The sequence below is a fragment of the Bos taurus genome, chromosome 9 (assembly GCF_002263795.3).
Source record: "Bos taurus isolate L1 Dominette 01449 registration number 42190680 breed Hereford chromosome 9, ARS-UCD2.0, whole genome shotgun sequence".
Classification (NCBI taxonomy): domain Eukaryota; kingdom Metazoa; phylum Chordata; class Mammalia; order Artiodactyla; family Bovidae; genus Bos; species Bos taurus.
This window is the reverse complement of record NC_037336.1, coordinates 6002462-6024095: the sequence shown is the minus strand read 5'-3', so window position 1 is coordinate 6024095 and position 21634 is coordinate 6002462. Positions and strand designations below refer to the sequence as shown.

Sequence of the window (21634 nt, the reverse complement as noted above, 5' to 3'; positions counted from 1 at the left end):
GAGGTTAAGGACAGATGCTCAGAACCTACTTATAATTCTTGAGAGCATAAGAACTGAAGGTTCAGAAAAAACAGGTGGTCAAGTAATTAAAATAGTTGAATCTCACAATTCTTTAGGGTCTAATAAATTCTCTGTGAGAATTCAGAAATCAAAGCACATTGCACTGGAGCAATATTTTCCTTAAGATTAAAGAATATCTTAAAAGTTGATAAATGTAAATGAAGTGTAAACATTTTCTTTTAGAAACAACAAAGCAAGCGAGAAATATGGAAGATATGTAAAGTCTTAGTATTATAACAATAGATATACTAGTTAATAATATAAATATTTTAAAAGATTATTATAATATTGCCTTGGTTTGCATTTGTGCTCTAAATAGCAATTGCTTCAGTGTCAGAATATGCTGTTGCTCTTTGAATTGCCATGCATTATCTGAACACTTTATACATTAAAGCAGATAAACCTGATTTATTTGGTATCACCTGTATTAGCTTTGGTAAACTTTCAAAAGTAAGTAAATCAAGGCTCAAGTGACTTAAAAAATGAACTTGAATCAAAAAGAACAAAAGAACAGTGTTGATTAATAGTTACAAAAAAAGAAAGCATATTTATAATTTACAAAGCTCAAGTCAAAAACTTTGATAGAAGATTAAACATGCATTCTAAGACTACAGAAGTGAATGAAATTGACCTCTATGCTGTTCAAATGTATTTGATAATGGGCTGGACAAAAACATCATATTGTTTCTATATAACAAGTAATATCTTATAGTACTGTCACTGTGTGAATTAAATATGTCAATGGAACAGAAACTGTAATTATAAATACATACAAAATATATGTGAATTTGTTAAATATTTTTTAGTATAATTGGATTCCTTTAAAACGTTACCAATAAATATTCTACATTTTAAAGATTTATATGTGTTCCTGAAGAGCAGACATTATGCATACACAGTTGACATTTGAACAACCCAAGGGATAGGGGTATTCACTCTTATTTTGCAGTAGAAAATCCATGTATAACTTTACAGTCAGCTGTTTACCACCATGGTTCTGCATTCATGAATTCAGCTACCCTCATATCAGGTAGTACTGCCATACTTATTTATTGATTTTTTTTTTCCTGCTTTAAAACATTATTTTGACCTAGAGCCTTCAGTCTGCCTTACATCTAGAGCCAGAAGCATGCCTCACCTATTTTAGACATGAAACCTGGACAAATTCAACAAGATTTCATTTCTTTATGAATGGAATCACCATCCCAACTGTTTCCCTGAGAGATCATTCCACTTTCTATAGCTTCTACTATTTTGGACTAAACTTTATCCCTCAAAATTCATGTGTTGAACCCCTAAACACCCAATGGGATTGTTTTTGGATATAGAATTCACAAGGAGGTAACTGGTTAAGTGAGGACATAGGATGGGACCCTGACCTATAGGATTGGCGTCGTTATTAAGAGGAGACAGCAGGCCTTGCTCTCCCTCCCCACAGCCCTATGAAGTCATGTGGCTAAAGATGGCAGCCACCTACAATCTGGCAAGAGAGATGTCACCAGGAAATGAACTGTCTGGCATCTTTACCTCTTACGGCTTAGAAAGAAATTTACAGTATAGTCTTTTGGACAATCAAAATGTATCTATTAATAAAAGATAAATATATTTATTTGAAATCAGCTATTAAACTCAGTTTGCTGAATATAAAACTGAGTTGGAGTGCAGGTTAAAAAAATAGACCTGGAAAGCACCCAGAAAGGCAGCCCATTCTTTTTGAAAGGAGGTAGGACAAAATATAAAAGACAAAAAGAGAGACAAAAGATTTAGGGATGGAGACTTGTCCTGGGGAGGGAGATGTGAAGGAGGAGAAGTTTCCAAATAGCAGGAAATCCTCTCACCGGCAGGTCTGTGGGGAGTATTGGAATCTCAGAGGGCAACATAACTGGGAAGAAAAACAAAACAAAACACACACACACACACACACAGAATAAATGCCTAACCACAACTGCCCACAGGGAAGTAGCCCAGATGCTCACATCTGCCACCAGCAAGTGGGCTCTTGGTAAGGAGGCATAGGCAGCATCATTATTCCATAGGGTAAGGACCAGGCCTGAATGCCCTGAGAACAATCTATGGGAGCTGACTGTGAGATAGCAACCCAAACTGTGGGATCGTCATAGGGGAAAAAAAGAAAAAAAGAACTATCCTGTGAAAGGCTCTAACACGTAGCCTGGCAGCTTAAAGAAAAAGGACTGAGGGAATACCAAAGGAGAGATAGTTGGCTGCATATAGGCCCTCTTCCCAGGCAGAGAGGCAGGCATGTAACAACAACCAGAGCTGGAAGGCAGGAGGCTGCTGCAATCGCAGCCTCAGAGGCAACATCTTCCACCAAACTGTGGGCAGGCTGCCAATTGCTAATCACATCTTCCTGGGATCCAGCAAAACAGGAACACAACCCTGAGCATTAAAAGACAGGCTGCCCAAAGCCATGCTAAACCCAGAGACACCCCAAAACTCAATACTGAACACTTAATTGACTACAGAGAGAAGAGATCCAGTTCCACCCACCAGAACATAGATGCAAGCTCCCTCAACCAGGAAACCTTGACAAGCCACTAGTCCAACCCCACGTACAGGGAGCAGCCTCCACAATAAAGAGGAACCATGAACTTCCAGCCTACAGAAAGGGCACCCCAAACACAGCAATCTAAACAAAATGAAAAGGCAGAGATATATTCAGCAGGTAAAGGAACATGAGAAATACCCACCAAATTAAACAAAAGAGAAGGAGATAGGGAATCCTCCTATGAAAAAATAATTCAGAATACTGATACTAAAGATGATCCAAAATACGAAAACAAAATGAATTTACAGATAAATAGACTAGAGACAAGGTTTGAGAAGATGCAAGAAATGTTCAACAAGGACATAGAAGAAATAAAGAAGAGTGAATAAATAATGAATAATGCAATAACAGGTCAAAAGCATTCTGGAAAGAATCAACTGTACAATAAATGAGGCAGAAGAGAAGACAAGTGAGGTGGAAGATAGAATGGTAGAAATAAATGAAGCAGAGAGGAAAAAGTAAAAAGAATTAAAAGAAATGAGAACAACCTCAGAGACTTCAGGGACAATGTTAAATGCCCCAACATTCGAATCATAGGAGTCCCAGAAGAAGAAGATAAAAAGAAAGGCCATGAGAATACTTGAGGAGGTAATAGTTGAAAAATTCCCTAAAATGGGGAAGAAAATTACCACCCAAATCCAAAAAAGTCAGAGAGGCCCAAAATGGATAAATACAAGGTGAAACACTCTAAGACACATATTAATCAAACTAACAAAGATCAAACACAAATAGCAAATATTAAAAGCAGCAAGAGAAAAGAAATAAATAACACACAAGAAGATCCCCATAAGAATAGCAGCTAATCTTTCATTAGAAACACTTCAGGCCAGAAGGAATGGCAGGACATAGTTGAAGTGATGAAAAAGAAGAACTTAAAGCCAAGATTACTATAATTAGCAAGGATATGATTCAGGTATGAAGGAGAAATCAAAAGCTTTACAGACAAGCAAAAGCTGAGAGAATTCAGCACCACCAAACCAGCTCTTCAATGAATGCTAAAGGATCTTCTCTAGAGAGGAAACACAGAAAAGGTCTATAAAATTGAATCCAAAACAATAAAGTAAATGGCAATGGGATTATACTTATCAATAATTACCTTAAATGTAAATAGGTTGAAGCCCTAACCAAAAGACAAAGACTGGGTGAATGGATATAAAGACAAGACCCCTATATGTGCTGTCTACAAGAGACCCACCTCAAACCAAGGGACACACACAGACTGAAAGTGAAAAGCTGGAAAAAGTTATTTCATGCAAATGGAGACCAAAATAAAACAGGAGTAGCCATACTCATATCACATAAAATAGACTTTGAAACGAAGACCATGAAAAGAGGCAAAGAAGGATATTGCATAATGATCAAAGGATCAATCCAAGAAGTAGATATAACAATTATAAATATATATGCCCAACATAGAAGCACCTCAATACGTAAGGCAAATGCTAACATGTGAAAGGGGAAATTAACAGTAACACAATAATAGTGGGAGATTTTAATACCCCACTCACAGTGATGAATAGATTAACTAAACAGAAAATTGGCAAGGAAACACAAGCTTTAATGATACAATGGACCAGTTAGACCTAATTGATATCTATAGGACATTTTACCCCCAAACAATGAATTTCACATTTTTTTTTTCAAGTGCACTTGGAACATTCTCCAGGATAGATCAAATCCTGGGCCATAAATCTAGCCTTGGTAAATTCAAAAAAAATTGAAATTATTTCAAGCATCTTTTCTGATCACAATGTGGTTAGATTAGAAGTCAACTACAGGAAAAAATATTAAAAATACAAATATATGGAGGCTAAGCAATACACATCTGAATAACCAACAGATCATGGAAGAAATCAAAAAGGAAATCAAAATATGCATAGAAGCAAATGAAAATGAAAGCATAACAAAACAAAACCTATGGAATTCAGTAAAATGGACAACTTGGAAGAACTGGACAAATTCTTAGAAAAGTATAATCTCCAAAAATGAACCAGGAAGAAATAGAAAACCTTAACATACACATCCCAGAAATAGAAACTATAATCAAAAATCTTCCAACAAACAAAAGCCCAGGATGGCTTCACAGGTGAATTCTACCAAAAATTTACACAATTAGCTAACACCAATCCTACTCAAACTCTTCCAGAACATTGCAGAGGAAGGTAAACTCCCAAATTCATTCTTTGAGGCCACCGTCACCCTAATATTGAAACCAGACAAATATGCCACACACATAAAAAAAGAAAACTGCAGGCCAATATCACTGATGAACATAGACAAAAAAAAAAAAAAAAAACTCAACAAAATTCTAAAAAATAGAATTCAACAACATATTAAAAAGATCATACATCATGATCAAGTGGGATTTATCCCAGGGATGCAAGGATTCTTTAATATTCGCAAATCAATCAATGTGATACACCACTTTAACAAATTGAAAGATAACAAACATAGGATTATCTCAATAGATGCAGAGAAACCCTTTGACAAAATTCAGCATCCATTTATGATAAAAATAAAGAAAACTCTCCAGAAAGCAGGCATAGAAGGAACATCAGATCAGATCAGTTTAGTCACTCAGTCATGTTCGACTCTTTGCAACCCCATGAATTGCAGCATGCTAGGCCTCCCTGTCCATCACCAACTCCCAGAGTTCACTTAAACTCACGTCCATTGGGTCGGTGATGCCATCCAGCCATCTCATCCTCTGTTGTCCCTTCTCCTGCCCCCAATCCCTTCCAGCATCAGAATCTTTTCCATTGAGTCAACTCTTCGCATGAGGTAGCCTAAGTATTGGAGTTTCAACTTTAGCATCATTCCTTCCAAAGAACAGCCAGGACTGATCTCCTTTAGAATGGATTGGTTGGATCTCCTTGCCATCCAAGGGACTCTCAAGAGTCTTCTCCAACACCACAGTTAAAAAACATCAATTCAGCTCAACTCCAGAAAAATAAATGACCCAATCAAAAAATGGGCCAAAAAACTAAATAGACATTTCTCCAAAGAAGACATACAGATGGCTAACAAACACATGAAAAGATGCTCAACATCACTCATTATCAGAGAAATGCAAATCAAAACCACTATGAGGTACCATTTCACGCCAGTCAGAATGGCTGCGATCCAAAAGTCTACAAGCAATAAATGCTGGAGAGGGTGTGGAGAAAAGGGAACTCTCTTACACTGTTGGTGGGAATGCAAACTAGTACAGCCACTATGGAGAACAGTGTGTAGATTCCTTAAAAAATTGGAAATAGAACTGCCTTATGATCCAGCAATCCCACTGCTGGGCATACACACTGAGGAAACCAGAAGGGAAAGAGACACGTGTACCCCAACGTTCATCGCAGCACTATTTATAATAGCCAGAACATGGAAGCAACCTAGATGTCCATCAGTAGATGAATGGATAAGAAAGCAGTGGTACATATACACAATGGAGTATTACTCAGCCATTAAAAAGAATACATTTGAATCAGTTCTAATGAGATGGATGAAACTGGAACCTATTATACACAGTGAAGTAAACCAGAAAGAAAAACACCAATACAGTATACTAATGCATATATAGGGAATTTAGAAAGATGGTAACAATAACCCTGTGTATGAGACAGCAAAAGAGACACTGATATATAGATAAGTCTTATGGACTCTGTGGGAGAGGGAGAGGGTGGGGAGATTTGGGAGAATGGCATTGAAACATGTATAATATCATGTATGAAACGAGTCGCCAGTCCAGGTTCGATCCATGATACTGGATGCTTGGGGCTGGTGTACTGGAACGACCCAGAGGGATGGTATGGGGAGGGAGGAGAGAGGAGGGTTCAGGATGGGGAACACAGGTATACCTGTGACGGATTCATTTCAATATTTGGCAAAACTAATACAATATTGTAAAGTTAAAAAAAAAAAAAAAAAGCATCAATTCTTTGGAGCTCAGCTTTCTTCACAGTCCAACCCTCACAGCCATACATGACCACTGGAAAAACCATAGCCTTGTCTAGATGGACTTTTGTTGCTAAAGTAATGTCTCTGTTTTTCAATATGCTATCTAGGTTGGTCATAACTTTCCTTCCTGGGAGTAGGCGTCTTTTAATTTCATGGCTGAAGTCACCATCTGCAGTGATTTTGGAGCCAAAACTATAAAGTCTGACACTGTTTCCACTGTTTCCCCATCTATTTGCCAGTAAGTGATGGGACCGGATGCCATGATCTTAGTTTTCTGAATGTTGAGCTTTAAGCCAACTTTTTCACTCTCCACTTTCACTTTCATCAAGAGGCTTTTTAGTTCCTCTTCACTTTCTGCCATAAGGGTGGTGTTATCTGAGGTTATTGATATTTCTCCCTGCAATCTTGATTCCAGCTTGTGCTTCTTCTAACCCAGCATTTCTCATGATGTACTCTGCATATAAATTAAGTAAGCAGGATGACAATATACAGCCTTGACATACTCCATTTCCTATTTGGAACCAGTCTGTTGTTCCATGTCCAGTTCTAACTGTTGCTTCCTGACCTGAACGTAGGTTTCTCAAGAGGCAGGTCAGGTGGTCTGGTATTCCCATCTCTTTCAGAATGTTCACAGTTTATTGTGATCCATGCAGTCAAAGGCTTTGGCATAGTCAATAAAGCCGAAATAGATGATTTTCTGGAACTCTCTTCGTTTTTCCATGATCCAGCGGTTGTTGGCAATTTGATCTCTCAGTCCTCTGCCTTTTCTAAAACCAGCTTGAATAACTGTATCTCCTTTAGCGGTTCATAAATATTCTGTACATATATACATCTGGTTATAACAAGCTGAATTATAGGAAGACATACACAGCATAGCCTGCTTTTATATAACTTGCAATTGTCAATCATCCTTGAGTGTATGCATATTTGCATCTTCTTTCTTGATTGATGGTGGATAAAAGTCTGATTTTGCACAAGGCACAACCAAAAGGAGGATAAGGAAGTATTAAAAGTGTGAAGCCAAAAGGGATTGTGAAGATGACTCGTTTGGGGTCAACCTATTCCAATGTCTTGGGAATGTCTGTTTCATAAAATATCTGTCTGCTTGAGCTGAACTGAGCTGTAACTTGTCCATTGCTTTAAACCCTTTAGTCAGTCATTCCATTTTTTGTTGCAGTGATACAAAACTGAGGAAGAGAAATAAACCAACCTGACATTTGGTGCCATGACTGAGATTGTTAGAATATGTGATTTGGATTGCTAACTGTCTCTGGATAAGGTAAGGGTCCTCGCCCCTATGGCTGGAAGGACCATGATTTCCTCTAAAGCCTCCTCTATGATTTCTCACTTCTAATCTCTTCAAACCTTCTGCAAATAGGTGAGTGGCTCTGGGTACGTCTGAGAGTCTCTGGCCAAAGCTACTCCCTTACATGCTCTAAAGACTCCACTGTCTGTGAGGCCCCAGTAGCTGCTGTCCAGGTGGGTGAGGGTTCTTTCCTTTTCTCTTCTTCCTTCTCTGACAGCCCTCTTCAGCCAGGTGGGTGGCTGTGGATGCCACTGAGCTGCTCTGACCAGTGCTATTCCCTGTTGTGCCCTGAAGGCTCCACTGTCCACTGAGCCCCAGTAGGTGTTGCCCAAGCTCATGAGGGCCCTTGATTCTCTATTTCCTTAGTGTTGAGGAACAGGCCAATTAAAAATATGTAGGCACAGGTAAGCACTTAAAAACCATTAGCATGCCTGCCACTTAAGGCTGCCCATGGAAGGATAAGGGGAAATCGTGAAAAGACTTATGTCTGACTCAGCAAGACAACTTCCATGCTCTGTCAGGTACATACTTGTTCAAGCAAAACTCTGTACTATTTCCCCTGGCTGCCGCTTTCCTGATACATTATAAAGGGATCAAACAATGGTAACCCACTCCAGTACTCTTGCCTGAAAAATCCCATGGACAGAGGAGCCTGGTAGGCTGCAGTCCATGGGGTCGTTAGGAGTCTGACACGACTGAATAACTTCACTTCCACTTTTCACTTTCATGCATTGGAGAAGGAAATGGCAACCCACTCCAGTGTTCTTGCCTGGAGAATCCCAGGGACGGGGGAGCCTGGTGGGCTGCCGTCTATGGGGTCTCACAGAGTCGGACAAGACTGAAGTGACTTAGCAGCAGCAGCACACGTTTGCACTGCTTTTCTCCCCACATCCTCCTTCTCCTCCTGTTATCAATGCTACTGGCTGCAAAGTAGTGGGAAGGTCATTGACTTGTCTTGGGAGAAAGATTTGCCATAGTCCCCAATCCCCCTAGAAATTCACGGCTTGTGTCTTTCCTCTGTTCTTACAATGTAACTACTCTCCCTGAGCCCCAAAACACCAATACAGTACACTAACGCATATATATGGAATTTAGAAAGATGGTAACAATAACCCTGTGTACGGGACAGCAAAAGAGACACTGATGTATAGAACAGTCTTATGGACTCTGTGGGAGAGGGAGAGGGTGGGAAGATTTGGGAGAATGGCATTGAAACATGTAAAATATCATGTATGAAACGAGATGCCAGTCCAGGTTCGATGCACAATACTGGATGCTTGGGCTAGTGCACTGGGACGACCCAGAGGGATGGTATGGGGAGGGAGGAGGGAGGAGGGTTCAGGATGGGGAACACATGTATACCTGTGGTGAAGTCATTTTGATATTTGGCAAAACTAATACAATTATGTAAAGTTTAAAAGTAAAATAAAATTTAAAAAAAATAAAAGAATTGCCTGTTTCATCTGCAGTTCCCCCTACTAAAGAAAAAGTTATTTTAAATCCAACCTGGAAATCTATGAGATCTCTGATAGCTCTGTAGTAATTGGTTTGTCTGGCTTAAGCTTGTGAGTTTAATACAGATCTGTACAATAATGAAAAACAATAATTAGAAATAAATAAATGTTTAATATAAAAATAGATAGTTACAAGTAGTATGCACAGTAAAATAGGTTAAAAACCTAAAGCAAAACTGCCTAGTCGAACCCTCTATAATGCTAAAAATATTCTATATTTGTTCTATAAAATATAGTATCCACTAGGTGACTCAGTGGTGAAAAAAATCTGCCTACCTGAGCCCCAGGAGACACAGGTTCTATTGCTGGATTGGGAAGACCCCCGGAGGAGGAAATTGCAAGCCATTCCAGTATTCTTACCTAAGAATTCCCATGGAGAGAAGGAGCCTGGTGGGCTACATTCCAGGGGGTCACAAAGATTTGGTCAGGACTGAGTGACTGAGCACATACACGTGCAAAGCTCTATTTGGTACTGAGCACTTGAAACGTTACTAGTGAGACAGAGAAATCAAATTTGTGATTCTTAAAATTAAATAGCTACTTAGTGATAGTGGTTACAATATTGTACAAACAGGTAGAACAGAAATAATATTTCTTTGGAATTAATATTTGAGCAGAACCTGAATGAACTGTGGGAATGAGTCTGCATTTACCTAGAAGAACATTCTATTTGGAGGAAAAAGTCAAGACATTAAGCCTGGGGCATGATCAATTCCTTTATAATAGTAAAAGGAATTTACTTGTTCTAATATATGCCCACTTCAGATCAACCTAACAAAGAAAATCTAAACTTTTGTTTAGCTCTTTTGTTTGGAGCTGGCCCTGCCTCTTGCAGTGGCTGTTGGCCTGCTAGAGGGTGGGACCCGGTCCTGACACTAACTGGCTAGAGGGACAACCTCCTCACAGTGGGTGTCGCAGCATCTCTGTCTCCAAAGGGACTGCCAGCTGCCTTCTGCGTCTCCAGGGAGCTCTTCAAAATCAAATGGGTCTGACCCAGACTCCTTTCAAATTGTTGCCTCTGTGCTAGAACTTACAACAGATGAGATTTTGTTTGTATCCTTTATGAATTTATGGACACAGGGGTCGGGGGAAGCAGGACAAATTGACAGAATAACATTGAAACACACACTACATAAAATTAGATACCCGATGGAAATTTACTGTGAGATCCAGGGAGCTCCCTGGGACTTCACTGGTGGCTCAGATAGTAAAGTGTCTGCCTACAATGCGGGAGACTTGGGTTCAATCCCTGGGTCGGGAAGATTCCCTGGAGAAGGAAATGGCAACCCACTCCAGTACTCTTGCCTAGAAAATCCCATGGATGGAGGAGCCTGGTGCAGGCTACTGCCCATGGGGTCACAAAGAGTAGGACACAACTGAGTGACTTCACTTTCACTTTCACTTTCCAGGGAGCTCAAATCCAGTGGTCTGTTATAACCTGGAGGGGTGGGGTAGGGTGGGAGAATGGAGGGAGGTTCAAGAGGGAGGGGCATACATATACCTATGGCTTATGCATACTGATATGTGGCAGAAACCAATACTGTAAACCAATATTGTAAAGCAATTATCCTCCAATTAAAAATAAATTAAAAAAAAAAAAGAGTGGAGTCTCTGTTTCTCATTATCCTCCAGCTCTCCAGCATACAATGTCCATTTGTCTTCAAAGCCAAATATTTTAGGCACTCTCCTTCTTGGTGCAGGACCCCTATCCTGAGGAGTTCGAGGTGGGGACCGAACCCCTTTTCTTTGGGGAGAGCCACTGCAGTTGTGATTATTTTCTCTTTTGTGGATTGCCTGACTAGGAGCGGGGGTCTTTCTTATCTCATGTCTCTGTTCCTTCTACTCATCTCATTGCTGCCACTTCTTTATATTTTTAACTGTGGCAAATATTCTGACAGATTTCAGGTTGTTTTCATAGGTAGAAGTGAAGTTACTCAGTTGTGTGCGATCTTTTGCGATTCTGTGGACTGTAGCCTACCAGGCTACTCCATCCATGAAATTTTCCAGGCAAGAGTATTGGAGTGGGTTGCCCTTTCCACCTCCAGTGGGTCTTTCCGACCCAGGGATTGAACTTGGGTCTCCCTCACTGCAGGTGGATGCTTTAACCTCTAAGCCACCAGGGAACCCCAAGGGCAAGAGGATTTCATAGGTGGGTGCCTTGTAAATAGTTGGTATTCTGTTGCGCCCATCTGGGAATGAGATCAGGATTCTTTCTATTTTGCCATCTTGGCTACCACCTGAAATTACCATCTTGGCTACCACCTGAAATTACCACCTGAAAGATAATTCATTTCAGGAAAAAAGAAATTTGATTGTAATAGATGTTTCAGAAATGGAGTCTTTTCATAGTAGTTAATTAAACCGGAGAGGCACTGCACCACTCAAATTTGTTTGAGTAATTTGCTCTGTTTTGTACTGACAGTGTAAATTATTTGTACCATTTAAAGTTGCATCAACTAATAATTTTTACCAAGTTTAACTATATTGTGTCCCATTTTCTTTTGGAATTTCCCAAGATTTCTTTATTGAGTTAATCCTTTTGGGATCTTCAGATGAATTCCCTCAGTTTAAGGCAATTAAGTACAATTTCTACTTGTGTTTATCACTTAGGAAAGTCATTTAACAAATGATATACATAAGCTTGATCCAAGTGAGATTCTAATTCTTATAGAAACAGCCAAATCTCTTTGAAATATGCTGACTTCTGTGATCTTTTTATGCTAAATAAATGGAGATCATTTCCTATGCCTTGAAGGAGATCCCATGTAGCAGAGAAAGCAGGTATATGCATTAGGACATATTATTTATTCAAAAATCTGTAAGCAAAAGTCCCTTTTTCCTTAATGGAAACTTTTATGATTGGCTTAAACTTAAACTCCCATGAAGATAATTTTAAATATTAGTTAAAATATTTTAGATGAATAAAAAGGGAAAATGATGATACCTGCATATTGTGAAGTACTTGAAATATTAAAGATAATCTGAGAACAAATTCATAATTGATGTAGATTAGAAACTAGAAATAACTCCAGAAAGAGAAAGGTATGGAGCAAAAGCAAAAACAACACCCGGTTGCGGATGTGACTGGTGATAGAAGCAAGGTCCGATGCTGTAATATTGCATAGGAACCTGGAATGTTAGCTCCATGAATCAAGGCAAATTGGAAGTGGTCAAACAGGAAATGGCAAGAGTGAACGTCGACATTCTAGGAATCAGTGAACGAAAATGGACTGGAATGGGTGAATTTAACTCAGTTGACTATTATATCTACTACTGTGGACAGGAATCCCTCAGAAGAAATGGAGTAGCTATCATGGTCAAAAAAAGAGTCCAAAATGCAGTACTTGGATGCAATCTCAAAAATGAAAGAATGATCTTTGTTCGTTTCCAAGGCAAACCATTCAATATCACAGTACCCAAGCCTATGCCCCAACCAGTAACACTGAAGAAGCTGAAGTATAACGGTTCTATGAAGACCTACAAGACCTTTTAGAACTAACACCCAAAAAAGATTTCCTTTCATTATAAGGGACTGGAATGAAAAAGTAGGAAGTCAAGAAACACCTGGAGTAACAGGCTAATTTGGCCTTGGAATACGGAATGCAAAGGCTGATAGAGTTTTGCCAAGAGAGTGCACTGGTCATAGCAAACACCCACTTCCAACAACACAAGTGAAGACTACACATGAACATCACCAGATGGTCAACACCAAAATCAGATTGATTATATTCTTTGCAGCCAAAGATGGAGAAGCTCTATACAGTCAGCAAAAACAAGACCAGGAGCTGACTGTGGCTCAGACCATGAACTTCTTATTGCCAAATTCAGACTGAAATTGAAGAAAGTAGGGGAAACCACTAGGCCATTCAGGTATGACCTAAATCAAATTCCTTATGATTATACAGTGGAAGTGAGAAATAGATTTAAGGGACTATATCTGATAGATAGAATGACTGATGAACTATGGATGGAGGTTCGTGACATTGTACAGGAGACGGGATCAAGACCTCCCCATGGAAAAGAAATGCAAAAAAGCAAAATGGCTGTCTGGGGAGGCCTTACAAATAGCTGTGAAAAGAAGAGAAGGGAAAAGCAAGGGAGAAAAGGAAAGGTATAAGCATCTGAATGCAGAGTTCCAAAGAATAGGAAGAAGAGATAAGAAAGCCTTCCTCAGTGATAACTGTGAAGAAATAGAGGAAAACAACAGAATGGGAAAGACAAGAGATCTCTTCAAGAAAATTAGAGATACCAAGGGAACATTTCATGCAAAGATGAGCTCGATAAAGGACAGAAATGGAATGGACCTAACAGAAGCAGAAGATATTAAGAAGAGGTAGCAAGAATACACAGAAGAACAGTACAAAAAAGATCTTCACGACCTAGATAATCACGATGGTGTGATCACTGACCTAGAGCCAGACATCCTGGAATGTGAAGTCAAGTGGGCCTTAGAAAGCATCACCATGAACAAAGCTAGTGGAGGTGATGGAATTCCACTTGAACTGTTTCAAATCCTGAACGATGATGTTGTGAAAGTGCTGCACTCAATATGCCAGCAAATTTGGAAAACTCAGCAGTGACCAGAGGACTGGAAAAGTCAGTTTTCATTCCAATCCCAAACAAAGGCAATGTCAAAGAATGCTCAAACTACCGCACAATTGCACTCATCTCATGTGCTATTAAAAGAATGCTCAAAATTCTCCAAGCCAGGCTTCAGCAATACGTGAACCGTGAACTTCCTGATGTTCAAGCTGGTTTTAGAAAAGGCAGAGGAACCAGTGATCAAATTGCCAACATCCACTGGATCATGGAAAAAGCAAGAGAGTTTCAGAAAAAACATCCATTTCTGCTTTATTGACTATGCCAAAGCCTTTGACTGTGTGGATCACAATAAACTGTGGAAAATTCTGAAAGAGATGGGAATACCAGACCACCAAACCTGCCTCTTGAGAAACCTGTATGCAGTTCAGGAAGTAACAGCTAGAACTGGACATGGAACAACAGACTGGTTCTAAATAGGAAAAGGAGTATGTCAAGGCTGTATATTGTCACCCTGCTTATTTAACTTATATGCAGAATACATCATGAGAAACGCTGGGCTGGAAGAAGCACAAGCGCGAATCAAGATTGCTGGGAGAAATATCAATAAACTCATATATGCATATGACACCACCCTCATGGAAGACAGTGAAGAAGAACTAAAAAGCCTCTTGATGAAAGTGAAAGTGGAGAATGAAAAAGTTGGCTTAAAACTCAACATTCAGAAAACTAGGATCGTGGCATCTGGTCCCATCACTTCACAGCAAATAGATGCAGAAACAGTGTCAGACTTCATTTTTCTGGGCTCCAAAATCACTGCAGATGGTGATAGTAGCCATGAAATTAAAAGACACTTATTCCTTGGAAGGAAAGTTATGACCAACCTATATAGCATATTGAAAAGCAGAGACATAACTTTGCCAACAAAGGACCGTCTAGTCAAGGCTATGGTTTTTCCAGTAGTCACGTAAGGATGTGAGAGTTGGACTGTGAAGAAAGCTGATCACTGAAGAATTGATGCTTTTGAACTGTGGTGTTGGAGAAGACTCTTGAGAGTTCCTTGGACTGCAAGGAGATCCAACCAATCCATTCTAAAGGAGATCAGTCCTGGCTGTTCTTTGGAAGGACTGATGCTAAAGCTGAAACTCCAATACTTTGGCTACCTCATGCAAAGAGTTGACTCATTGGAAAAGTCTCTGATGCTGGGAGGGATTGGGGGCAGGAGGAAATGGGGATGACAGAGGATGAGATGGCTGGATGGCATCACTGACTTGATGGATGTGAGTTTGAGTGAACTCCGGGAGTTGGTGATGGACAGGGAGGCCTTGTCTGCTGCAATTCACGGGGTTGCAAAGAGTCAGACATGACTCAGTGACTGAAGTGAAGTAAACTGAACTAAACTTAGAAACTAGAAAGTACAGCATATGGAATTTGACAGTATATCACAGGAATCATGTCCAAAGAGCAAGTAAGTCACAGACCTGAAATGCAAGGAATATTCATCATTAGGAAAATTATTACCTCAGTTAATTTTATTAAAAAATAGAAAGAAACATGACCTTATCAATAAGTGCAGGTAATTAATCTGATACATTTCAATACTCATTTACTAAAGATGAAGAAAATAATAAAAGTAATTTATAAATATGATTAAATTTTTCTAAATCAGGCAAATCAAGCTAAACCATGAACTTTGAAAATTGCATTGAGCATTATAAATAATTGAAAGACTCAAGCATATTTTTAATTAAAAAGAAATAATGACAGTTTTTGGAAAAAAGCTTGACTGATATAAGTGATTACATTAAAAACCTGAGTCATTGGATAATTTTTTCTTAAATCTTTTATGTTTGAAAATATGTGCTCTTTCTGTATCATTAAAACATTTGCATAATCAAATGGCAGCATTTTAAAATTATATTGGATTTTGCATGTACATTAAAAATACCCATCACAAAGAAATATCACATATCACTTAAGCATGTTTTTTTCATACATTTTTAGTTGTGAAGTCGGTGAGTTATTAATTAAAATAAAGAATATTATAATGTGCTCTCAACCTATTTGGTAAAAGTAAAACTTCGGAAACTGTTTTGATTAAAAGGATCCACAATACATTGTACCCACATACGTAATGATATTTCAAATGATCACCTCATTGTCTGCTTTGGAGATTTTAATCCCCAGCGATAATTCCATGTACTAAAGACAGGTTCAGTGTGAGTTACATTTTTCTTTTATCAAGTAGGTAAATGCAGTTGTGAAATACTGTTATAGCAGAGATCCTTCTCTATCTGAGTTATGTCCTAAGGTAGACTTGTTTTGTTTTGTTTTTAATTAATTTTTTTATTGAAGGATAATTGCTTTACATAATTCTCTTTTTTTCTGTCAAACCTCAAGATGAATCAGCCATAGGTATACATATATCCCTTCCCTGTTGAATCTCTGTCCCGGCTCCCTCCGCATCGGACCCCTCTAGGTTGATACAGAGCCCGTGTTTGAGTTTCTTGAGCCATACAGCAAATTCCTGTTGGCTATCTATTTTAAATATGGTAATGAAAGTTTTCATGTTTCTTTTTGATACATCTTACCGTCTCCTCCCTTCCTCCCATGTCCATAAGTCTATTCTCTATATTTGTTTCTCCACTGCTGCCCTGTAAATAAATTCTTCAGTACCATTTTTTAGATTCTGTATATGTGCATTAGAATACGATATTTATCTTTCTCTTTCTGACTCACTTCACTCTGTATAATAGTTTCTACTTTCATCCACCACATCAGAACTGACTCAAATGTGTTCCTTTTTATGGCTGAGTAATATTCCATTGTGTATAGGTACCACAACTTCATTATTCATTTATCTGTTGATGAACATCCAGGTTGCTTTCATGTTCTAGCTGTTGTAAATAGTGCTGCAATGAACAATGGGGATACATGTGTCTTACTGGCATAAAAGCAGAAATATAGACTGATGGAACAAGATAGAAAGCCCAGAGAGAAATCCATGCCCTTATGGGTACCTCGTTTTTGACAAAGGAGGCAAGAATATACAATGGGACAAAGACAGCCTCTTGAATAAATGGTGCTGGGATAACTGGACAGCTACATGTAAAATAATGAAATTAGAACAGTTCCTAACATTGTACACAAAGATAAAATCTAAATGGATTAAAGACCTAAATAAAAAGACCAGAAACTGTAAAACTCTTAGAGGAAAACATAGGCAGAACACTCGATGAAATAAATGAAAGCAAGATCCTCTGTGACCCACCTCCTAGAGTAATGGAAATAAAAACAAAAGTAAATAAGTGGGACCTGATTAAAATGAAAAACTTTTGCACAGCAAAGGAAACTATAACCAAGGTGAAAAGACAGCCCTCAGAATGGTAGGAAATAATAGCAAATGAAACAACTGACCTAGGATTAATTTCCAAATATACAAGCAGAACTGTTATCACAAAGAGTACCTGTGGAAACCGAAGATCCAGAAATTACCCCTTAAGGCTACCTTGGAAAAGTATCTACAAACCTGCACATACTGAGAGTACAATATCCCAGTTTGATAACCACCTACAAAAACATTTATTCCCTAACAGAGTAAAAGGCAAATGGTCATGAATCATCAAAATGACTGTTCTATCTGGTCTAGTCAAGAAATATAGTTTTTCTTCTTTGGGAACTTTGAAGTGGCAGGAAGGTGAGTATGAATTCAATCAAGGATTTTTGGTTTAAATTCCTCTTCAAGTTTGAAGGATGCAAGCTTATCTCTAAAATTAGAATCTCCTGAGTTTAAAATCCAGGGTGCCATATAACATTCTTTTAAAAATGGATAAAGGGTTTATGTGGATACTAGAACTCCTTGAGTCAAATAAATGCATGCTAATGGGCAAGTCATATAGAAATTGTGAAAAATTACAAGACATAATTGGATTTAAATATATGTAAATATATTTTATTTAAATATATAAATTAAATGACATATACATATTTTAAAATAAATATATTAAATAAAATATATATTTAAAGCTACAGTTAAATATTTTCCAAATAAGAGGGTATATGCACTAATGTAAATAACATTTCATCTTATTCTTTTAATAAAAAGGAAGCAAAATGTAAACTTTATGTATATTTTAGAAATATTTTCTTTATATAAAAAAGAGTGAATGGGTTTAATTATTTTTTTCATAGTTTCAGCATAAAAATCTAACATAATTTTACTCATAACTATATTTTAATGTAATATTATTTTGGAAATACAAAAGTATTCCCTAAAATTCATATTCATTTTATAGGTTCTCATTTCAATGATGAATTTTCCAGAGAAATAAAATGCTGTCTTTGTTCATATGCTTTATTCTTCTTTTTTAAATGAAATCTTAAGCAATATTTCTTCAGCATTCTAAGAAAAGACCTCTTAGAACTTGGGATTATCTAAGAAAAGGAATTCTATGCTTTAAGTTAAGGTTTATATTAAGAAAAATAAAGCTGAAGGTAATGATAACCAAAACATATCTGCATATTTTACAAGAACAGTTCAAACTTTTACTTTCAATCATAATTGAAAATCATGGTCTCTCAGCCACGTGATTACAAAGAAGCTACGGTAAATATCACATCTCATTAGACAGTCAAATGAAGTAACCTGAAAATAAAGGCACACTGAAGTAGACTTTAAAGTATTGATTAAAGCATTTAGATTCAGTTCAATTCAGTTCAGTCGCTCAGTCATTTCCGACTCTTTGTGACCCTATGAACTGCAGCACATCAGGTCTCATCTATCACCAACTCCCAGAGTCCACCCAAACCCATGTCTATCGAGTCGGTGATGCCATCCAACCATCTCATCCTCTGTCGTCCCCTTCTCTTCCTGCCCTCAAACTTTCCCAGCATCAAGGTCTTCTCAAATGAGTCAGCTATTCACATCAGGTGGCCAAAGTACTGGAGTTTCAGCTTCAAATTCAGTCCTTCCAGTGAACACACAGAACTTATCTTTAGGATGGACTGGGTGGATCTCTTTGCAGTTTAAGGGACTCTCAAGAGTCTTCTCCAACTCCACAGTTCAAAAGCATCAATTCTCCAGTGCTCAGCCTTCTTTATAGTCCAACTCTCACATCCATACCTGACCACTGGAAAAACCATAGCTTTAACTGGACAGACCTTTATTGGCAAAGTAATGTCTCTGCTTTTGAATATGCTATCTACGTTGGTCATAACTTTCCTTCCAAGGAGTAAACGTCTTTTAATTTTATGGCTGCAATCACCATTAACAGTGATTTTAAAGCCCCGCCCCCCCCACAAAAAAAAAAAAAAGTCAGCCAATGTTACCCATCTATTTGCAATGAAGTGATGGGACCAGATGCAGTGGTCTTAGTTTTCTCAAGGTTGAGCTTTAAGCCAACTTTTTCACTCTCCTCTTTCACTTTCATCAAGAGGTTCTTTAGTTCTTCTTCACTTTCTACCATAAGGGTGGTGTCATATGCATATCTGAGGTTATTGATATTTCTCCGGCAATCTTGATTCCAGCTTGTGCTTCTTCCAGCCCAGTGTTTCTTATGATGTACTCTGCATAGAAGTGAAATAAGCAGGGTGACAATATACAGCCTTGACGTACTCCTTTTCCTATTTGGAAACAGTCTGTTGTTCCATGTCCAGTTCTAACTGTTGCTTCCTGTCCTGCATACAGGTTTCTCAAGAGGCAGGTTTGGTGGTCTGGTATTCCCATCTCTTTCAGAATTTTCCACAGTTTATTGTGTTCCACACAGTCAAAGGCTTTGGCATAGTCAGTAAAGCAGAAATCAGTGATTTTCTTGAACTCTCTTGCTTTTTCGATGACCCAGTGGATGTTGGCAATTTGATCTCTAGTTCTTCTGCCTTTTCTAAAACCAGCTTGAACATCTGGAAGTTCATGGTTCACATATTGCTGAAGTCTGGCTTGGAGAATTTTGAGCATTCCTTTAATAGCATGTGAGGTGAGTGCAATTGTGCGGTAGTTTGAGCATTCTTTGACATTGCCTTTCTTTGGGATTGGAATGAAAACTGACCTTTTCCAGTCCTGTGGTCACTGCTGAGTTTTCCAAATTTGGTGGCATATTGAGTGTAGCACTTTCAGAGCATCATCTTTCAGTTTTTGAAACAGCTCAACTGGAAATCCATCTCCTCCACTAGCTTTGTTCATAGTGATGCTTCCTAAGGCCCACTTGATTTCACATTGTTAGGCCTCCTCAGACAGCCATTTTTCTTCTTTGCATTTCTTTTTCTTGGGGATGGTCTTGATTCCTGTCTCCTGTACAATGTCACGAAACTCTATCCATAGTTCATCAGACACTGGTCTATGAGATATAGTCTCGAATCTATTTCTCACTCTCACTGTATAGTCATAAGGGATTTGATTTAGGTCATACCTGAATGGTCTAGTGGTTTTCTCCACTTTCTTCAATTTTGGTCTTAATTTGGCAATAAGGAGTTCATGATCTGAGCCACAGTCAGCTCCTGGTCTTGTTTTTGCTGACTGTATAGAGCTTCTTCATCTTTGGCTGCAAAGAGTATAATCAATTTGATTTCGGTATTGACCATCTGGTGATGTCCATGTGTAGACTCTTCTCTTGTGTTGTTGGAAGACTGTGTTTGCTATGACTACTGCGTTCTCTTGTCAGAACTCTGTTATTCTTTGGCCTGCTTCATTCCGTACTCCAAAGCCAAATTAGCCTATAACTCCAGGTGTTTCTTGACTTCCTACTTTTGCATTCCAGTCCCCTATAATGAAAAGGACATCTTTTTGGAGTGTTAGTTCTAGAACATCTTTTAGGTCTTCATAGAACCATTCAACTTCAGCTTCTTCAGTGTTACTATTTGGGGCATATACTTGGATTACCGTGGTACTGAATGGTTTGCCTTGGAATCAAAAAGAGATCATTCTGTCGTTTTTGAGATCGCATCCAAGTACTGTATTTCAGACTGTTTTGTTGACTATGATGGCTACTTCATTTCTTCTAAGGGATTCTTGCCCAGAGTAGTAGATATAATGGTCATCTGAGTTCAATTCACCCATTTCATTCCATCTTAGTTCACTGATTCCTAGAATGTTGATGCTCACTCTTGTCATCTCCTGTTTGACCACTTCCAATTTACCTTGATTCATGGACCTAGCATTCCATGTTCCTATGGAATATTGTTCTTTACAGCATCGAACCCTGCTTCCATCACCAGTCTCATTCACTACTGTGTTCGTTTTTGCTTTGGCTCCATCCCTTCATTCTTTTTGGAGTTATTTCTCCACTGGTCTCCAGTAGCATATTGGGTACCTACCGACCTGGGGAGTTCATCTTTCAGTGTCCTATTTTTTTTTTTTTTTTTTTTTGCCTTTTAATACTGTTCATGAGGTTCTCCAGGCAAGAATACTGAAGTGGTTTGCTATTCCCTTCTCCAGTGGAGCACATTTAGATTACATTTCATAAACTATCTGGACCACCTAAGATTTAAGGGAAAAAGAAAAAAAATCATGTTGTTATTAAATCTTCATGTTTATAATGCTTTATAATATTAACTTGTTACAAAAAAATTTTTATTGCAACTAATGATTAGGGTATTACCTTAGGAAATGCATCAAGAAGAGCATCAGTATTCATAATGTTGTTGTTCTTGTTTAGTCACTAAGTCATGTCCAAATCGTGCAACACCATGGACTGTGTAGTTGGCCAG

The 21634-nt window shown here is 38.4% G+C and overlaps 1 pseudogene; it reads right to left on the bottom strand.

Annotated features, from left to right (window-relative positions):
• Positions 1-7791, bottom strand: part of LOC787979 (heterogeneous nuclear ribonucleoprotein U-like protein 1) — a 42898-nt pseudogene extending 35107 nt beyond the window's left edge.
• Positions 7792-21634: the final 13843 nt, after the last annotated feature.